This window comes from Sciurus vulgaris (genome assembly GCF_902686455.1).
Source record: "Sciurus vulgaris genome assembly, chromosome: 5".
Classification (NCBI taxonomy): domain Eukaryota; kingdom Metazoa; phylum Chordata; class Mammalia; order Rodentia; family Sciuridae; genus Sciurus; species Sciurus vulgaris.
In genome coordinates, this window is record NC_136465.1 from 119,033,792 (window position 1) to 119,048,455 (window position 14,664).

The 14,664-nt window shown below is 39.6% G+C and overlaps 1 long non-coding RNA gene across 1 annotated transcript; it reads right to left on the reverse strand.

The window, feature by feature from the left end:
• Positions 1–7,848: 7,848 nt before the first annotated feature.
• LOC306662975 lies at positions 7,849–10,051 on the reverse strand. The gene is made up of 2 exons (XR_013764318.1): positions 9,139–10,051; positions 7,849–8,988 (listed from the first exon to the last, which is right to left on the reverse strand). It is a non-coding gene; the product is annotated as an uncharacterized lncRNA (long non-coding RNA).
• Positions 10,052–14,664: the final 4,613 nt, after the last annotated feature.

The following is a 14,664-nucleotide window of genomic DNA, read 5'->3' on the forward strand; positions in this document are numbered from 1 at the left end:
AGAGCTTCACTGGTTTGAGGAGGAAAAGTGCCAGAAGAAGAATATAGTCCAAATATTTCATTCGCTTTGGTATCTTCATAATCTGAATGACTTTTTTTTTTTTTTTTTTTTTTTTTTTTTAGTTGTAAATGGACACAGTACCTTTATTTTATTTATTCGTTTTGTGTGGTGGTGAGGATCAAACCCAGTGCCTCAGACGTGTGAGGCAAGTGCTCTACCACTGAATCACAACCCCAGCCTGTTTTTAATCCCATCTTCTCCATTATTCCAGCCAGAATCATGAGGAAACCAGAAAGCAGATGGCTTCCAAAACTGTGAAGGATAAAGCATTTGCAAATATTTATGCATCTTTTCCTGGCCTAGACTTTGTCCTTTTCATCTTTGCCCCATATTGACAAACTGAACTTTCCCCTTTTTGGCTTTGCTGGTCCTGGTCTGTATCTTTGTTTTTCTAAGGTTTTACATTAGGCCTATAATTGAGATAGGAAAAGGTCCTCTATATCTTCTGGAGAGGAGGAAAGGTAAAGCAGAAGAACTGGGGGTTTTTGTTTGTTTGTTTGTTTGTTTTGGGGTACTAGGGATTGAACCTGGGGGTGCTTAACCACTGAGCCACATTCTCATTCTTTTTTGTATTTTATTTTGAGACAGGGTCTCACTAAATTTCTGAGGGCCTTGCTAAGTTACTGAGGCTGGCTTTGAACTTGCAATCTTCCTGCCTCAACTTCCCCAGCCACCAGAGCTGCTGGGATTATAGGTGTGTGCCGCTGCATCCAGACATAATTTTTTTTTTTAATTTAAAAAATATATGGGTGGCCAAGTGCAGTGGTGCACACCTATAATCCCAGTGACTCAGGAGGCTGAGGCAGGAGGATCGCAAGGTCAAAGTCAGCCTCAGCAACTTAACCAGGGCCTAAGCAATTCAGTGAGACCTTGTCTCTAAATAAAACACAACAAAAGGACTGGGGATGTGACTCAGTGGTTAAGCGCCCCTGGGTTCAATACCTGGTACCAAAAACAAAATAAAAAACAGACTAGAAAAATGATAGAGAAAATCAGTAAAACCAAAAGTCGGTTCTTCAAAAAAATGTACAATGGGCAGGTATTGAACCAGCTTTTTTGTGTGTGTGTGTGTGGTACTGGGGGTCGAACTCAGGGCCTTGTGCTTGCAAGGCAAGCACTCTACCAGCTGAGCTATCTCCCCAGCCCAGGGGCAGGTATTGTAGCCAAGTGGTACCGCGCTTGCCTAGCATGTGTGAGGCACTGGATTCAATCCTTGGCACCTCATAAAAATAAATAAATAAAATAAAGGTATTGTGTCCATCTACAACTAATATATATATATATATATAGGCTAGAGAGGTAGCTCAGTGGTAGAGTGATTTTTTAGCATGTGCAAGGCACTGGATTTAATCCCCAATATTGGAAAAGAACAAAAATGAGAAAAGACTCAGGTTTTCAAAATGAAAAATGAGGGCTCACAGCCATGGTGACCCACACAATAATCTGAGTAGCTGGGGCAGAAGGATCACAAATTCATGGCCAGCCTGGGCAAATTAGTGAGATTGGGTCAAAATAAATTTAAAAAATACTAGGGTCGGGCTGGGGAGATAGCTCAGTTGGTAGAGTGCTTGCCTTGCAAGCACAAGGCCCTGGGTTCGATCCCCAGCACCCAAAAAAAAAAAAAAAAAAAAAAAAAAATACTAGGGTCATAGCTCAGTAGTACTATGCTTACCTACCTTCTGCTAGGCCGGGGTTCAATTCTCAGTACTGAAAAAAAAGTGGGGGTGGGCAGGGAGGGTGGCTGGGGTATAGCACAATGATAGAGTGCTTTCCTAGCATGTGTGAGCCCCTGGATTTGACCCCAAGAGATTAAAAAAAAAAAGAGGAAAAAAAAAAAAAAAAGAAATGAAAGTAAGGACATTACTACCTATTTAACAGAAATAAAAAAGATAATAAGAAAATACTACACACAAGTGTATGCCAACAAATTCAGAAATATAGATGAAATGGAAAATTCCTAGAAACATAACTTACCAAGAGTAAATCATGAAGCAATAGAAAAATAAATTATTGAGATTGCATCAATAATAAAAATGTTCCCAACAAAGAAAAACTCTGAACTAGATGGTTGCAACCCCTGAATTCTACCAAATGTTCAAAGAAGAATTTAGCCAGTGTAGTGGCACACGCCTGTAATAAAAACTCTAAAACATTGCTGAAAGAAATAAACATAAATAAGTGAAGACACCTATGCTTGTGGATGTAAGACTTAATATTGTTAAGATGTCAATACTACCCAAAGCAATCTACAGATTTCAATGTGAACCCTGTCAAAATCTCAATGATTTTTTCACAGAAATAGAAGTCTACCCTAAAATGCAAATCAAAATTACAGTGAAAAGGGCTGGGGCTATAGCTCAGTGGCAGAGCACTTGCCTAGGATGTGTGAGGCACTGGGCTCGATCCTTAGCACCACATAAAAATAGACAAATAAAATAAAGGCATTATGTCCATCTACAACTACAAAATTTTTTTTAAATTACAATAAGATATCATCTCATACCCATTAATAGTGATTAGGATGGCTACTATATATGTAAATATATATATTTTTTCAGAGACATGACATGACTGCTCCTTTTTTGTTATATATACCCCATATATATATAAATATATATATCCCATATATACATATATATATATATTTTTTTTTTTTTTTTGCAGTACTGGGGATTGAACTCAGGGCCTTGTGCTTGTGAGGCAAGCACTCTACCAGCTGAGCTATCTCCCCAGCCCCTATATTTTTAATATATCATATATATATATATATATTTTTTTTTTTTTTGAGCCAAAACATTTAAAAACCTGGAAAATAACAAGTGTTGCTAGAGATGTGGAAGAATTGGAGTCCTTATGCACTGTTGGCAGGAATATAAAATGTTATAGATGCTATGGAAAACAGTGTAAAGTTCCTCAAATAATTAAAAATGAAATTACAGTCAGGTGTGGTGGCATACACCTGTAATCCCAGAAGCTCAGGAGGCTGAGGCAGAAGGATCGAAAGTTCAAAGCCAGCCTCAGCAAAAGTGAAGCGCTAAGCAACTCAGTGAGACCCTGTCTCTAAATAAAATACAAAATAGGACTGGGGGTGGGGATGTAGCTCAGGTGTTAAGTGTTCCTGAGTTCAATCCCCAGTACCACCCCCTGATAAAGTACAATATGAATTAGCAATTCCAATTTTGTGTGTGTATCCAAATGAATTAAAAGTGGATCTAAAGCCAGGCGCAGTGGTGCACGCATGTAATCCCAGCAGCTCTGAAGCCTGAAGCAGGAGGATCACAAGTTCAAAGCCAGCCTTCAGCAATTTAATCCTATCTCAAAAATAAAAAATAACAGGGGCTGGAATGTGGCTCATTGTTAAGTACCGCTGAGTTTAATCCCTGGTCTCCCTTCCCCTGCAAAAAGAAGTAGGATCTCAAAAAGATATTTATACACATTCATGTTCATAAGCAGTATTATTCATAACAGCCCCAGAAGTGAAGCAGTCTAGGTGTCCCTCCACAGAAGAATGAATAAACAAAGTGTGGTATATACAAACAGTTCCTAACTAAGGATGGTTTGACTTACAAACTTTCAATTTTACCGTGGTGCAAAAGTGAAGTGCATTCAGTAGAAACCATACTTCAAATTTTAAAGTTAGGTCTTTTGGTAGGATAGCCATATGTGGTACAGTACTCTGCCAAGGTGCTGGGCTGCAGGGGTGAGCCACTGCTCCCAGTCAACAATGAGATCAAAAGGTAAATAACCTAGCTGGGCGAGGTAGCCAATACCTGTCATCCCAACTTGGGAGGCTGAGGTAGGATCTTAGGAAACTCAGCGAGACCCTGTCTCTAAATAAAATACAAAATAGGACTGGGGATGTGCTCAGTGGTCGAGTGCCCCTGAGTTCAATCCTCAGTACCAAAAGTAATAATAATACTAATACTACTACAATTAACAATAACCTATACTCTACAATGTGTAGTATGGCCAGCATTTTTTCGATACAGGCATTTGATAAATTACATGAGATATTCCACACTATGTTACAAAATAGGCTTGTGTAGACGATTTTGCCTAACTTTAGATTAATATAAGTGTTCAGAGCTCATATAAGGTCGACTAGGTAAGCTATGATGTTTGGTTGGTTGGGTGCATTAAATACATTTCAACTTATAATATTTTCAACTTATGAAAAAGATAACTCCAATCACAAGTTGAGTATCTGTACACGCGATTGAGTATTATTCAGCCTTAAAAAGCAAGGAAATTCTGGAGTGGGTGTGGTGGCATACACCTGTAATCTCAGCAACTCAGGAGGCTGATGTAGGAGGATTGCAAATTCAAGGCTAAAGCAATTCAGTGAGACCCTATCTCAAAAATAAAAAATAAAAAGGATGGGGGTTGTGACTCAGTGGTAAAGCACCCTACATTAAATCCCTGGTACCAAAAAAGAAAAAAAAAAAAAAAAAAAGTAAGGAAGTTCTGACATATACTATAATATGGATGAATCTTGAGGACATTATGCTAAGTGGAATAAACCAGTCTCTAAAAAGACAAAGTATGTATAATTCCATTAAAGTGAGGAATATTTAGAGTACTCAGATTCATAGTAACAGAAAATAGAAGATTGGTTGCCAGCAGTTGCGGGGAGGGGAAAATAGGCAGTTGTTTAATGGGTATATAGTTTCAGTTTTGCATGATGAAAATTTTCTGGAAATTGGTTGCACTACAATATAAACATAGTTAGCACTCCTAAACTGTGCACATAGAAATGTATAAGGTGGTAAATTTTATTTTACGTTATGTGTTTCTACTCTAATTTTTAAAACCTAAACTTAAAAAAAGGAAGTGAAAAAAAGTTTTTTGTTTTTTTTCAGGGTAAAGAAGAAAATAAGTTTTTAGATCAATGCATCAGTGAGGTACCAGAAATAGGTGGGGGAGAAAAAACATACCAAGCATATAAGTCTACTAGGGATGCCATACAAAACACACACACACACACACACACACACACACACACACACAGACTGGGTGGCTTAAACAATATGAATTTATTTCTCACAGTTCTGGACAAGTTGTTGGTAGATACAGTTTCTCCTAAGGCCTTGCTTCTGGCTTTCGACTGACCACCTTTTTGCTGGTGACTTCACATGGCATTTCCCTCTGCCTAATTACTCCTGCTATATTTTCTTGTGTCCACTGGGCTCAGTGATGCATACCTTTATTGCAACTGGTTGGGAGGCAGAGAAGGAGCACTTGAACCCAGGTGTTTGAGACCAGCCCAGGCAACTTAGAGAGATCCCATTTCAAAATAAAATAAAAAGGCTGGGCATATGGCTCAGCAAGAGAGTGCTTGTTTTGCATAAGTAAGGCCCTGAGTTTAATCCCTAGTACCATAAAAAATTTAAAAAAGACGTGTCCTATTGGATTAGGGTCCCACACTTACGACCTCACTTAACTGTAGCAACTGTATATATATATATATATATATATATATATATATAGCTTAAAGGCTACATATCCAAATACAGTCATATTGGGTGTTAAAGCTTCAACTTATGAATTTGGTGGTGGTGGGGCACACAATTCAGTTTAAAAAATTCAGTTTAAAACACCTAGAGACATTATTGTGTAATACCAAGAATAAAAATTAATAATAAATTTAAAATGGAAAGCAAAAATAAATAAAATTCAAGTCCTCAGTCACAAGAGTAATGTTTAAAGTATTCCGAAGACATGTGTCACATTGAACAGTTCTGATATAGAATATTTCCACTATACTCCAAATTCTTGGACAGGAGAGGTCTGGTAATCATATAGTCCCTAAAACTATAAGGAATTCTGTTATAATATACCCTCAGATTCCTCCTCTTCAATCAGAAGATCACTGTCATTCTGGAATTTCAACAAGGACTATTATGATTTGTCGCCTCTGATTTTTTTATTTGTGGATTATTGTATCTGTGAAAGAGTTGCAGGATTGTATGGCTTTCTCCACATCTCTCCCTTTTTGCATCTAGGGCATCCAGTTTTTGTTTGGTAAATTTAAACTTATTATAGGGTCTAGAGCCTAGCAGAATAAGGTAAGCATATATATGATTTAAGGAGTCACACAATTTTATGAGGGATAAATTTGCGTGTGTGAATTGTTAGGTAAGAATAATTCCCTTTATCAGTATGGGTAATCACAGGTTGTCAAAATCATAGTTGAAGACTGGGGTTGTGGCTCAGTGGTAGAGTGCTTGCTTAGTGTTCGTGAGGCACTGGGTTGGATTCTCAGTACCACATATAAATAAATAAATAAAAGGTCCATCAACAACTAAAAAATATTTTTAAAAAATCATAGTTGTACAACCAGAGAAATGAAAAGTTGTACCCCATTTGTGTACAATGAATCAAAAATTAAACAAAACAACAACACAAATCATTGTTGAATATATTTTATTTTATATGATATCTGGAGAAGAGACTTGATTTTTTTTTTTTTTTTGGTAGTGCTGTGGAATTATTATTTGGGGGGTACTAGTGTTTGAACCTACAGGCTCTTAACCATTGAGCCATGTCCCCAGCCCTTTTTATTTTTTGAGACAGTGTCTTGCTAAGTTGCTAAGTCCCTTTGATTTTGCAATCCTCCTCCATCAGTCTCCCAAGCTGCTAGAATTACAGGCATGTATAATCCCTTTTGTTTGTTTGTTTGTTTTAAAGACTTAGGGTCTCCTGAGTTACCCAGACTCATTTCAAATTCCTGGGCTCACTTGATCCTCCTGTCTCAGCCTCCTAAATAGCTGGGTCTATAGGAATGTAACACTATACCTGGATATTGGTGATAATTGTTAATTACTCAGTTTTTAAGTTTTTACAGCCATTAAATCAAATGGTTCAGTGGATTTTAAGCACCACACATACAGCTTGTCAAGAATTAACATGTTCCTTCTGTGCCGAGCTTCAGTATAAAGCACAAGACTCTCATGAACAATAATTCATGGTCTTATGCTGCTGTCCTTGTGCCTTGTATTTGGCTGAAGAAAATCGTATGCTACATATATCCCACAGCCTCTAGACGAAGCTAAAGAATCCAGAAATTGGGCTTGTGGTCAACCTGCTCCAAGGCTCAGGGTCAAGTCTATCAGGATCCCTGATAGAGGGATCAAGTGATTGTAAGGCCTTTGAAAGCAGGATCTGGCATAAGCAAGCCCTGCCCCCACACCCTACCCTAGAAGTGAGGAAAAAGGCACCAACTCTTGTTCTGCATTCCACATGAAATGACGACTACAGAATATAGCAGGAGGCAGTAAAGGAGAAAGTCATGTCATGTTGGGTCTTGGGTGATGCCTAGCTGGATCAGACTAATGGGAAATGTTTTCCTTGGGCTGAAAAGAGCCCAGGGCTCAGTTAAAGGACCTTTCACCCTTCAACCCTCAGCTCCTATTCCTTTTAAGCTGGGCCCAGGAAATGACAATAAGACTCAGTTGTTCTTCTTGGTCTCTGCATTCCAGATCACCAAAGACTTCCTGTTTCACTTCCACATAGTTCTGGGGCCCCAAATTGCCATACGTTCCAGTTAGAAGTGAGAAACTCTCAGGTGCAGATACTGCCCAGTTCCCTGTCCCATGAAGAGGGAAGATAGGTACTTTCCTTGATGATCAGTAAGAGACACGATCTCTACGAATATTTGCCCATTTGTATTGACTGCTCAAGTCTTTAGCCTCAAAGGACACTGGTATTTCCTGCATGACCTTGCCATATTCAATCTCCAGGTCACAAAAGGAGCCATAGAGTCCCAGTCAAGAAAGATCCAAAAACCAATTCTGATATAGCAGTAGTGTTTTACTTCTATTTTCAGTTTAAAAAATTAACATAAGCAACCCATGGCATTCAATTAGGGAATTAGAAAGTACAAGGTAGATGAATGGAAGAAATTATTATGCCCACATTATTTGACAACTGAAAGAAAGAGAAATGGGGAGAAAAAACAGGAGCTAGTACCTACTGAGAAGTAAAGTTGCTTATAGTCACAAGTCATTCAGCACTTGGATCAAAGGAGAGCATACATTTGTCCTAAGCTGTCCCCAACATTTCTACCTATCTACTGTGCCCAGTCCCTTTATGCAGCTCTATTAGAGACATTTGAAAAGTAAATGTGATGATTTGGAGGCTTACCCTACCCAAAATAAGCCTGAAAATATTTCTGGAGCAGGTCCAGAACAATACGTTTCAGAAGGGTTGTTATTTGAACGATAAAGTACACCTTATCTTCTATAGGAAGTGTGACATCCTCAATGTCTGGGCTTTTTATCAGCCTTCTGCTTACTTCTTCCAAATGCTCCCAAGATTCATCCGTGCACTTCTGGGTAACATTAATGGCAGAAGTCTTGAACTCTCTCACCAGATCAGTGGAAGGAAGTTTCTCAGCAAATTCAATCATCAGTGCTGCTGTCTCATACAGTACCCATCCACGGTCAGAGGTACATACCTCAGGGATGGTAACTGAGCGTTGGACCCTCCTCAGCTCCCCTGACACTCCTCCCAAATCCCTCAGAATGGTCTCATTATTGCCAGTTCTTTCCTTCTGAGTGTACTTTTGACTCTCACGGACAAGGGTTTCTGTGAGGTCCTCTCCTCCCATCCTAATAAGCTGAAGCTGTAGATAGTGGGCCTCAGATGGGCAGCCAACCTCCTCCAGGGTCATCCTCAGAGCTAAGCTGGACAGGTACTCAGGCAGAGGGGCTAAGGAGGGGACTGTGTGTAAGAGATTCTGGCAGGTGCTGGGATCTGGGAGAGGAAGCTGGCTGGAGAGCGCCTGTGTTGGGTGCCCAGTCTCTGTGAAAGATGGCTGGAGGGTCAGGTCCTCATTCTGGACATTTCTTGGAAAAGCAACCACTGGAGACAGCAGGACACAGCAAAGGAGAAGCATGGTCTGAATCATAGTGGATCAGTGGATCAGCCCTGTTGAAAAGAAGCAATGCTCAGGTGGGGATGTGGGGAGAGGTCCAGGATGAAGAGACATCAAGACTGGTCAAAGCTAGGAACTGTCTTAGCTCTTACAAACTTCAGTTACCATGGATATAACTCTTACAGGTTATGGGACACCTTTACCTGTTCTGGGAAGATACAGCCAGAGGAATGAGGTGGTCCAAACAAATCCGGTACCACAGACAGGGTTTCTGTAGTCTGAACAGTTCTTTCTAGATCTCACCTTCTTTTTCCCCAACCAAATAGCTGATGCCTTCTGAAAACATCAAACATTCACAAATATTTACCACCTTTTCCTAGGCCAGACTTTGTCCTTCTCACCTTTGCCTCATCCTGACAAACAGATCTTCTTTCGTGGCTTTTGCTTTTCCGGGCCTATATCACTGTCACCCTAAGATGACATACGCTATACCTAAACTTGGACCAGGCAAAGTTCCTTTACATCTTCAAGGCAAGTGGGGAGGGGAAAAGTCAGGACTTCTGTGATGTCTGAGTAGAGATCCTGACTCATATTCTTTTTTTTTTTTTTTTTGGTACTAACAATTGAACTCAGGGGTGCTTAACCACTGAACCACACCCCCAGTCCTTTTTATATTTTATTTAGAGATAGGATCTTACTGAGTTGCTTAGGGCCTCTCCAAGTTGCTGAGGCTGGCTTTGAATTCACAATCCTCCTACCTGAGCTTCCCCAGCTGCTGGTATAGGCATACTGGGATCTTTATTATTTTTTCTGATACTGGAGATTGCAGCCAGGGGTGCTTTACCATTCAGCTATACCCCCAGCCCTTGTTTATTTTGTGAGATAGGGTCTCACAAGTTGCTTAGGCTGACCTTGAACTTGTAATCCTCCTGCCTCAGCTTTCCAAGGAGCTGGGATCAGAGGCATGTGCCATTGTGCTTGACTTACGGCTTTATTCACCTGTGTACACCTCACTTTTGGGTAATCACTCCCAACTTCCAGCACTGTGGCTGCTACATAGGAGGAACTAAATACAAATACAGTCAGTAACCACTTTTTTTAAAAATTGAAAATGTTTATCAGCTGTTGCTTCTAGATATAGTACATTAAAGGAAAGAAACAGTCAGGCACGGTGGCACACACCTGTAATCCCAGCAGCTTGGAAGGCTGAGGCAGGAGGATTGTGAAATCAAAGCCAGCCTCAGTAACTCAGAGACCCTGTCTCTAAATAAAATACAAAAAAGGGCTGGGGATGTAGCTCAGTGGTTAAGTGCCCCCCACACACACAACAAAAAAGGGGAAATAAACATTTTTTGAAATGTGCTAATAAGACTCAGGAAACTAAACAATGTTGAACAGAATTTGCATTATTTTGGACATAAATAAAACTCATAACTTTATACAGACTCTGAGCTATTTACTGAAAATCCTTCAACAGTGGGCTTGACACTGAACAAGAAATATGAATATGTGAACAAGTATAAAACAATGCATTTTAAGACAATTAGATCCTTGAGAACAGAAACTCTGTTCTCCATAAGTATCCCTTGCCATTCATAGAGGAGTTATATCATTAAAAAGAAAACAATACACATGGGTTCCCAACACATAAAAATGCCAAGAACTTACATAACTAGAAACAATGTTCAGGAATGCCCATTAACTTTTGAAAACCAGCAAAACTTAATAGGGTAAAGCTAATGCATTTGTTACTCCCACCAAAAAAAATCTTTTTCATTTGTTATTGTTATTTTGCAAAAATGATGCTATAGGGGTTGGGGTTGGGGTTGAGTGGCAGTGTTTGCCTAGCATGTGTGAGGAACTGGGTTTGATTCTCAGAACCACATATAAATAAATGAATACAATGAAGGTCTATCAACAAAAAATGATACATGTTATTTGCATTTTATAAAAAATGACAAATATAGAAAAGCACAAAATAAAAACTATCATACTGTAAACAAAAATGTCACTCCTCTGAAAAGAGCAGAACAAAATCATACAATCAGAGAAGACCTGGGAAGGATCAGGATCTTCGTAGGCCTCAGGATCTGCTGATGCCGATTCATCAACCACTTCAAAACTGACAGGTCAAACTTTTTTTTTTTTAAATTGTTCTGTGTAGTTATACATGACAGAAGAATACATTCTAATTCATTGTACACAAATAAGAGGACAACTTTTCATTTCTCTGGTTGTACACGATGTAGTCACATCATCCATGTAATCATACATGTACATAGGATAGTGATGTTTGTCTCATTCCACTGTCTTTCCTTCCCACTACCCACTCGCCTCCCTTCATTTCCCTCTAGTCTGTTCCTCCATTCTTCCCTTATCCCCTACCCCCATTACGTATCAGTATCCACTTATCAGACAAACTTTTTAATTCTAAATATCTATCATATTGTATGTCTCATGTGCTTCTGTATTTTTTTTTAAATCAGGTCATCAGTAATTAATAAACAAGGATGACAAGTGTGATTAGGACTATAATCTAAAACTTTGTTCCTCAAGAAAAAAAAATTTTTCCCCTTTTTTGTGGCACTGGGAATTGAACACAGGGTTTCATGCATGCTAGCTAAGTGCATCTAACCCTGAGCTGCATCCCCAGCATCTTTTTTTTTTTTTTTTTTTTTTTTTTTTTTGTGGTGCTGGGGATCGAACCCAGGACCCTGTGCTTGCAAGGCAAGCACTTTACCAACTGAGCTATCTCCCCAGCCCAAGCATCTTTTATTTATTTATTTATTTTTGAGGCAGGGCTAACCAATTTATGATGGTTCATTTTATGATTTTTTAACTTTACAATGATATGAAAGTGATACCCATTCAGTAGAAACCCTACTTCAAATTTTGACCTTTTCTCTAGTTAGTGATATGGAGGTAAGATACCCTCTTAATGTGTTGGCAGCTGCAACCCCCAGTCAAGCAATCACAAGAGTAGATAACCAATTCTCTACAGTGTTCTGTGTTGCCAGTGTTTTTTGTGTATTGTTTTGTTTCCATATCCCATCCTGTTTACAAAATGTTCATATGTGTACATGATATTCAACATTTTCTAACAGGTTTTCTGTTATTAGATTTTGCCCATCTGGAGGCTAATGTAAGTGTTCTAAGCACATTTAAGGTAGGATAAGTGTATTATGGAGTTTTTCCTCTGCATTTCTTCTTCTTTTTCCAGTGCTGGGGACTGAAACCAGGGTCTTGCACATGCTAGGCAAGGGCTCTACCACTGAGCTGTACCCCAGCCCCCCAGATTGTCAGATTGGATTAAAGAAAATCCAACTATATTCTTCCTATAAGAAACCTTTACTTTTTGCAGTACTGGGGACTGATCCCAGGTCCCTGTATATGCTAGGCTAGTAGTGCTCTTTTACTAAGCTACATTCATGGCCCTAGAAATCCACTTTAAACTGGACATAGTGGCACATGCCTGTAATCCAAGCAACTCAGAAATCTGAAGCAGGAGGATCATAAATTTGAGCAATTTAGTGAGACCCTGTATCAAAAAAACAAAAAATATAAAAAGGGCTGGAGGTATAGCTATCATAGAGCTCCCCTGGGTCAAATCACCATTATTATGCTCCCCAACAAAAGAGAAACCCACTTTGAAAGGATGGAAAAAGCTGGGTACAATAGCACACACTGGTAATACCAGTGACTTAGGAGCTTAAGACAGGAGACTCACAAGTTTGAGGCCAGCCTCAGCAATGTAGTGAGACCCTGTCTCAAAATAAAAATAGAAAAGGACTGGGGATGTAATCCAGTGGGAATGCAGCCCTCAGTTAAATCCCCAGTACTGGGGAAAAAAAAAAAGGATGAAAAAGTTTTATCATAATAGCACTAATCAAGAAAAAGCTACAGTGGGGGTTGGGATGTAGCTCAGTGGTACAGCACTTGACTAGCATGTCTGAGGCCCTGGGTTCAATACCCAGTTTAAACACACACGGAGGGGCTGGGACTGTAGCTCAGTGTAGAGTGCTTGACTGGCATGTGTGAGGCACTGGGTTTGATCCTCAGCACATGAAAATAAATTAAAAAAAAAAAAAAATGCACTGTGTCCATCTACAACTAAAAAAGTATTTTTAAAAACCACACACACACACACACAAACACACACACACAGGGCTGGAGTTGTGGCTCAGTGGTAGAGTGCTTGCCTGGCATGTGTGAGGCCATGGGTTCGATCTTTAGCACTGCATATAAATAAATAAAATAAAAAGATCCACCGCCAACTAAAAGATATTTAAACACACACACACACACACACACACACACACACACACAGTTGCAGTAGCTATATTCAAATCAGAAGAGTAGACTTTAGAGCAAAATATATTATTGTGATAAATAACATTTGACACTGAGAAAGGGGCTAAAATAATGTGAAAATATGCATTTGTTTTTTACACACACACACCCTTTTTTCCATACTGGGATTTGAACAAGGGCAAATTCTATTACTGAGTAATATCCCCTATACTTTTTTTTTTTTGCTAAATTGTCAAGGTTGGCCTCAAACCTGCAATCCTTCTGCCTCAGGCTCCCAAGTTGCTGAGATTACAGGTATGCACCACTGTGCCCAGTTGTTTTCAAACCCATTTACTGATATGTACCTCTGATAATCCTACCTATCTCTGGAATGATGAATGCTAATGAGATGATTGGTGGTGGCTGGGTATCCTTAGACAGTCTTAGGAAGCGGGTGGTTGCCAGAGGAACCAACCAACCCTGTGAACAGAGGATTGGAAACTTCAGTCCCACCTCCACCTCTGACTTTTCAGGAGGGGAGAGGGGCCAAAAAGCCAGCTGATTAAACTAATGGCCAATGATTTAATCAGTCATGATTATATAATAAAGCTTCCATAAATACCTAAAAGGACTGAGTTCTGGGGGCAAGATAACAAAACAGCAGCATAGCCAAATCATGATGAGACAGTAGAACTGCCTTGCTGGAAAGAAGCAGGGCTCAGGCTGTAAAATGAGAAAACATTAAGATGAAGAAACACAAAGAGTGGTCAGAACTAGAATGCATCTCAGCCCTTAGAAACTTCAGTTACTCTGGACATAGTTTCACCCACAACTTTAGAGGATATAACAGTCCCTCATCTGTTTAGAGGAAATAAAACGAAACAAAACAAAAACACAAGTTCAAGAAATGAGAGTTCAAACACATCCTTTGCCAGTCATGGTGGTGCACACCTGTATTCCCAGTGATTTGGGAGACTGAAATAGGGTAGATAGTTTAAGGTCAGCTTCAGCAACTTAGCAAGACTGTCTCAAAATAAAAAATAAAAAGGGTCAGGTGTAGTGGCCTTGCCTGTAATCCCAATGACTCAGAAGGCTGAGGCAGGAGGATCACAAGTTCAAGTCAGCCTTGGCAATTTAGGGAGGCCCAAAGGAACTCAGCAAAACCTTGTCTCAAAAAACAGAAAGGGGGGGCTGGGGAGATAGCTCAGTCGGTAGAGTGCTTACCTTGTAAGCACAAGGCCCTGGGTTCGATCCCCAGCACCGAAAAAAAAACCCAAAAAACAAACAAAAAAAAAACCAGAAAGGGTTGGGGATGTGGTTCTGTGGTTAAGTGTCCCTGGATTCAATTCCTGGTACCAAAAATAAAAATAAAAAATAAAAAGGGCTGGGGATATCTCTCAGTAGTAAATCACCCCTGGGCTCAATCCCCATCACTACAA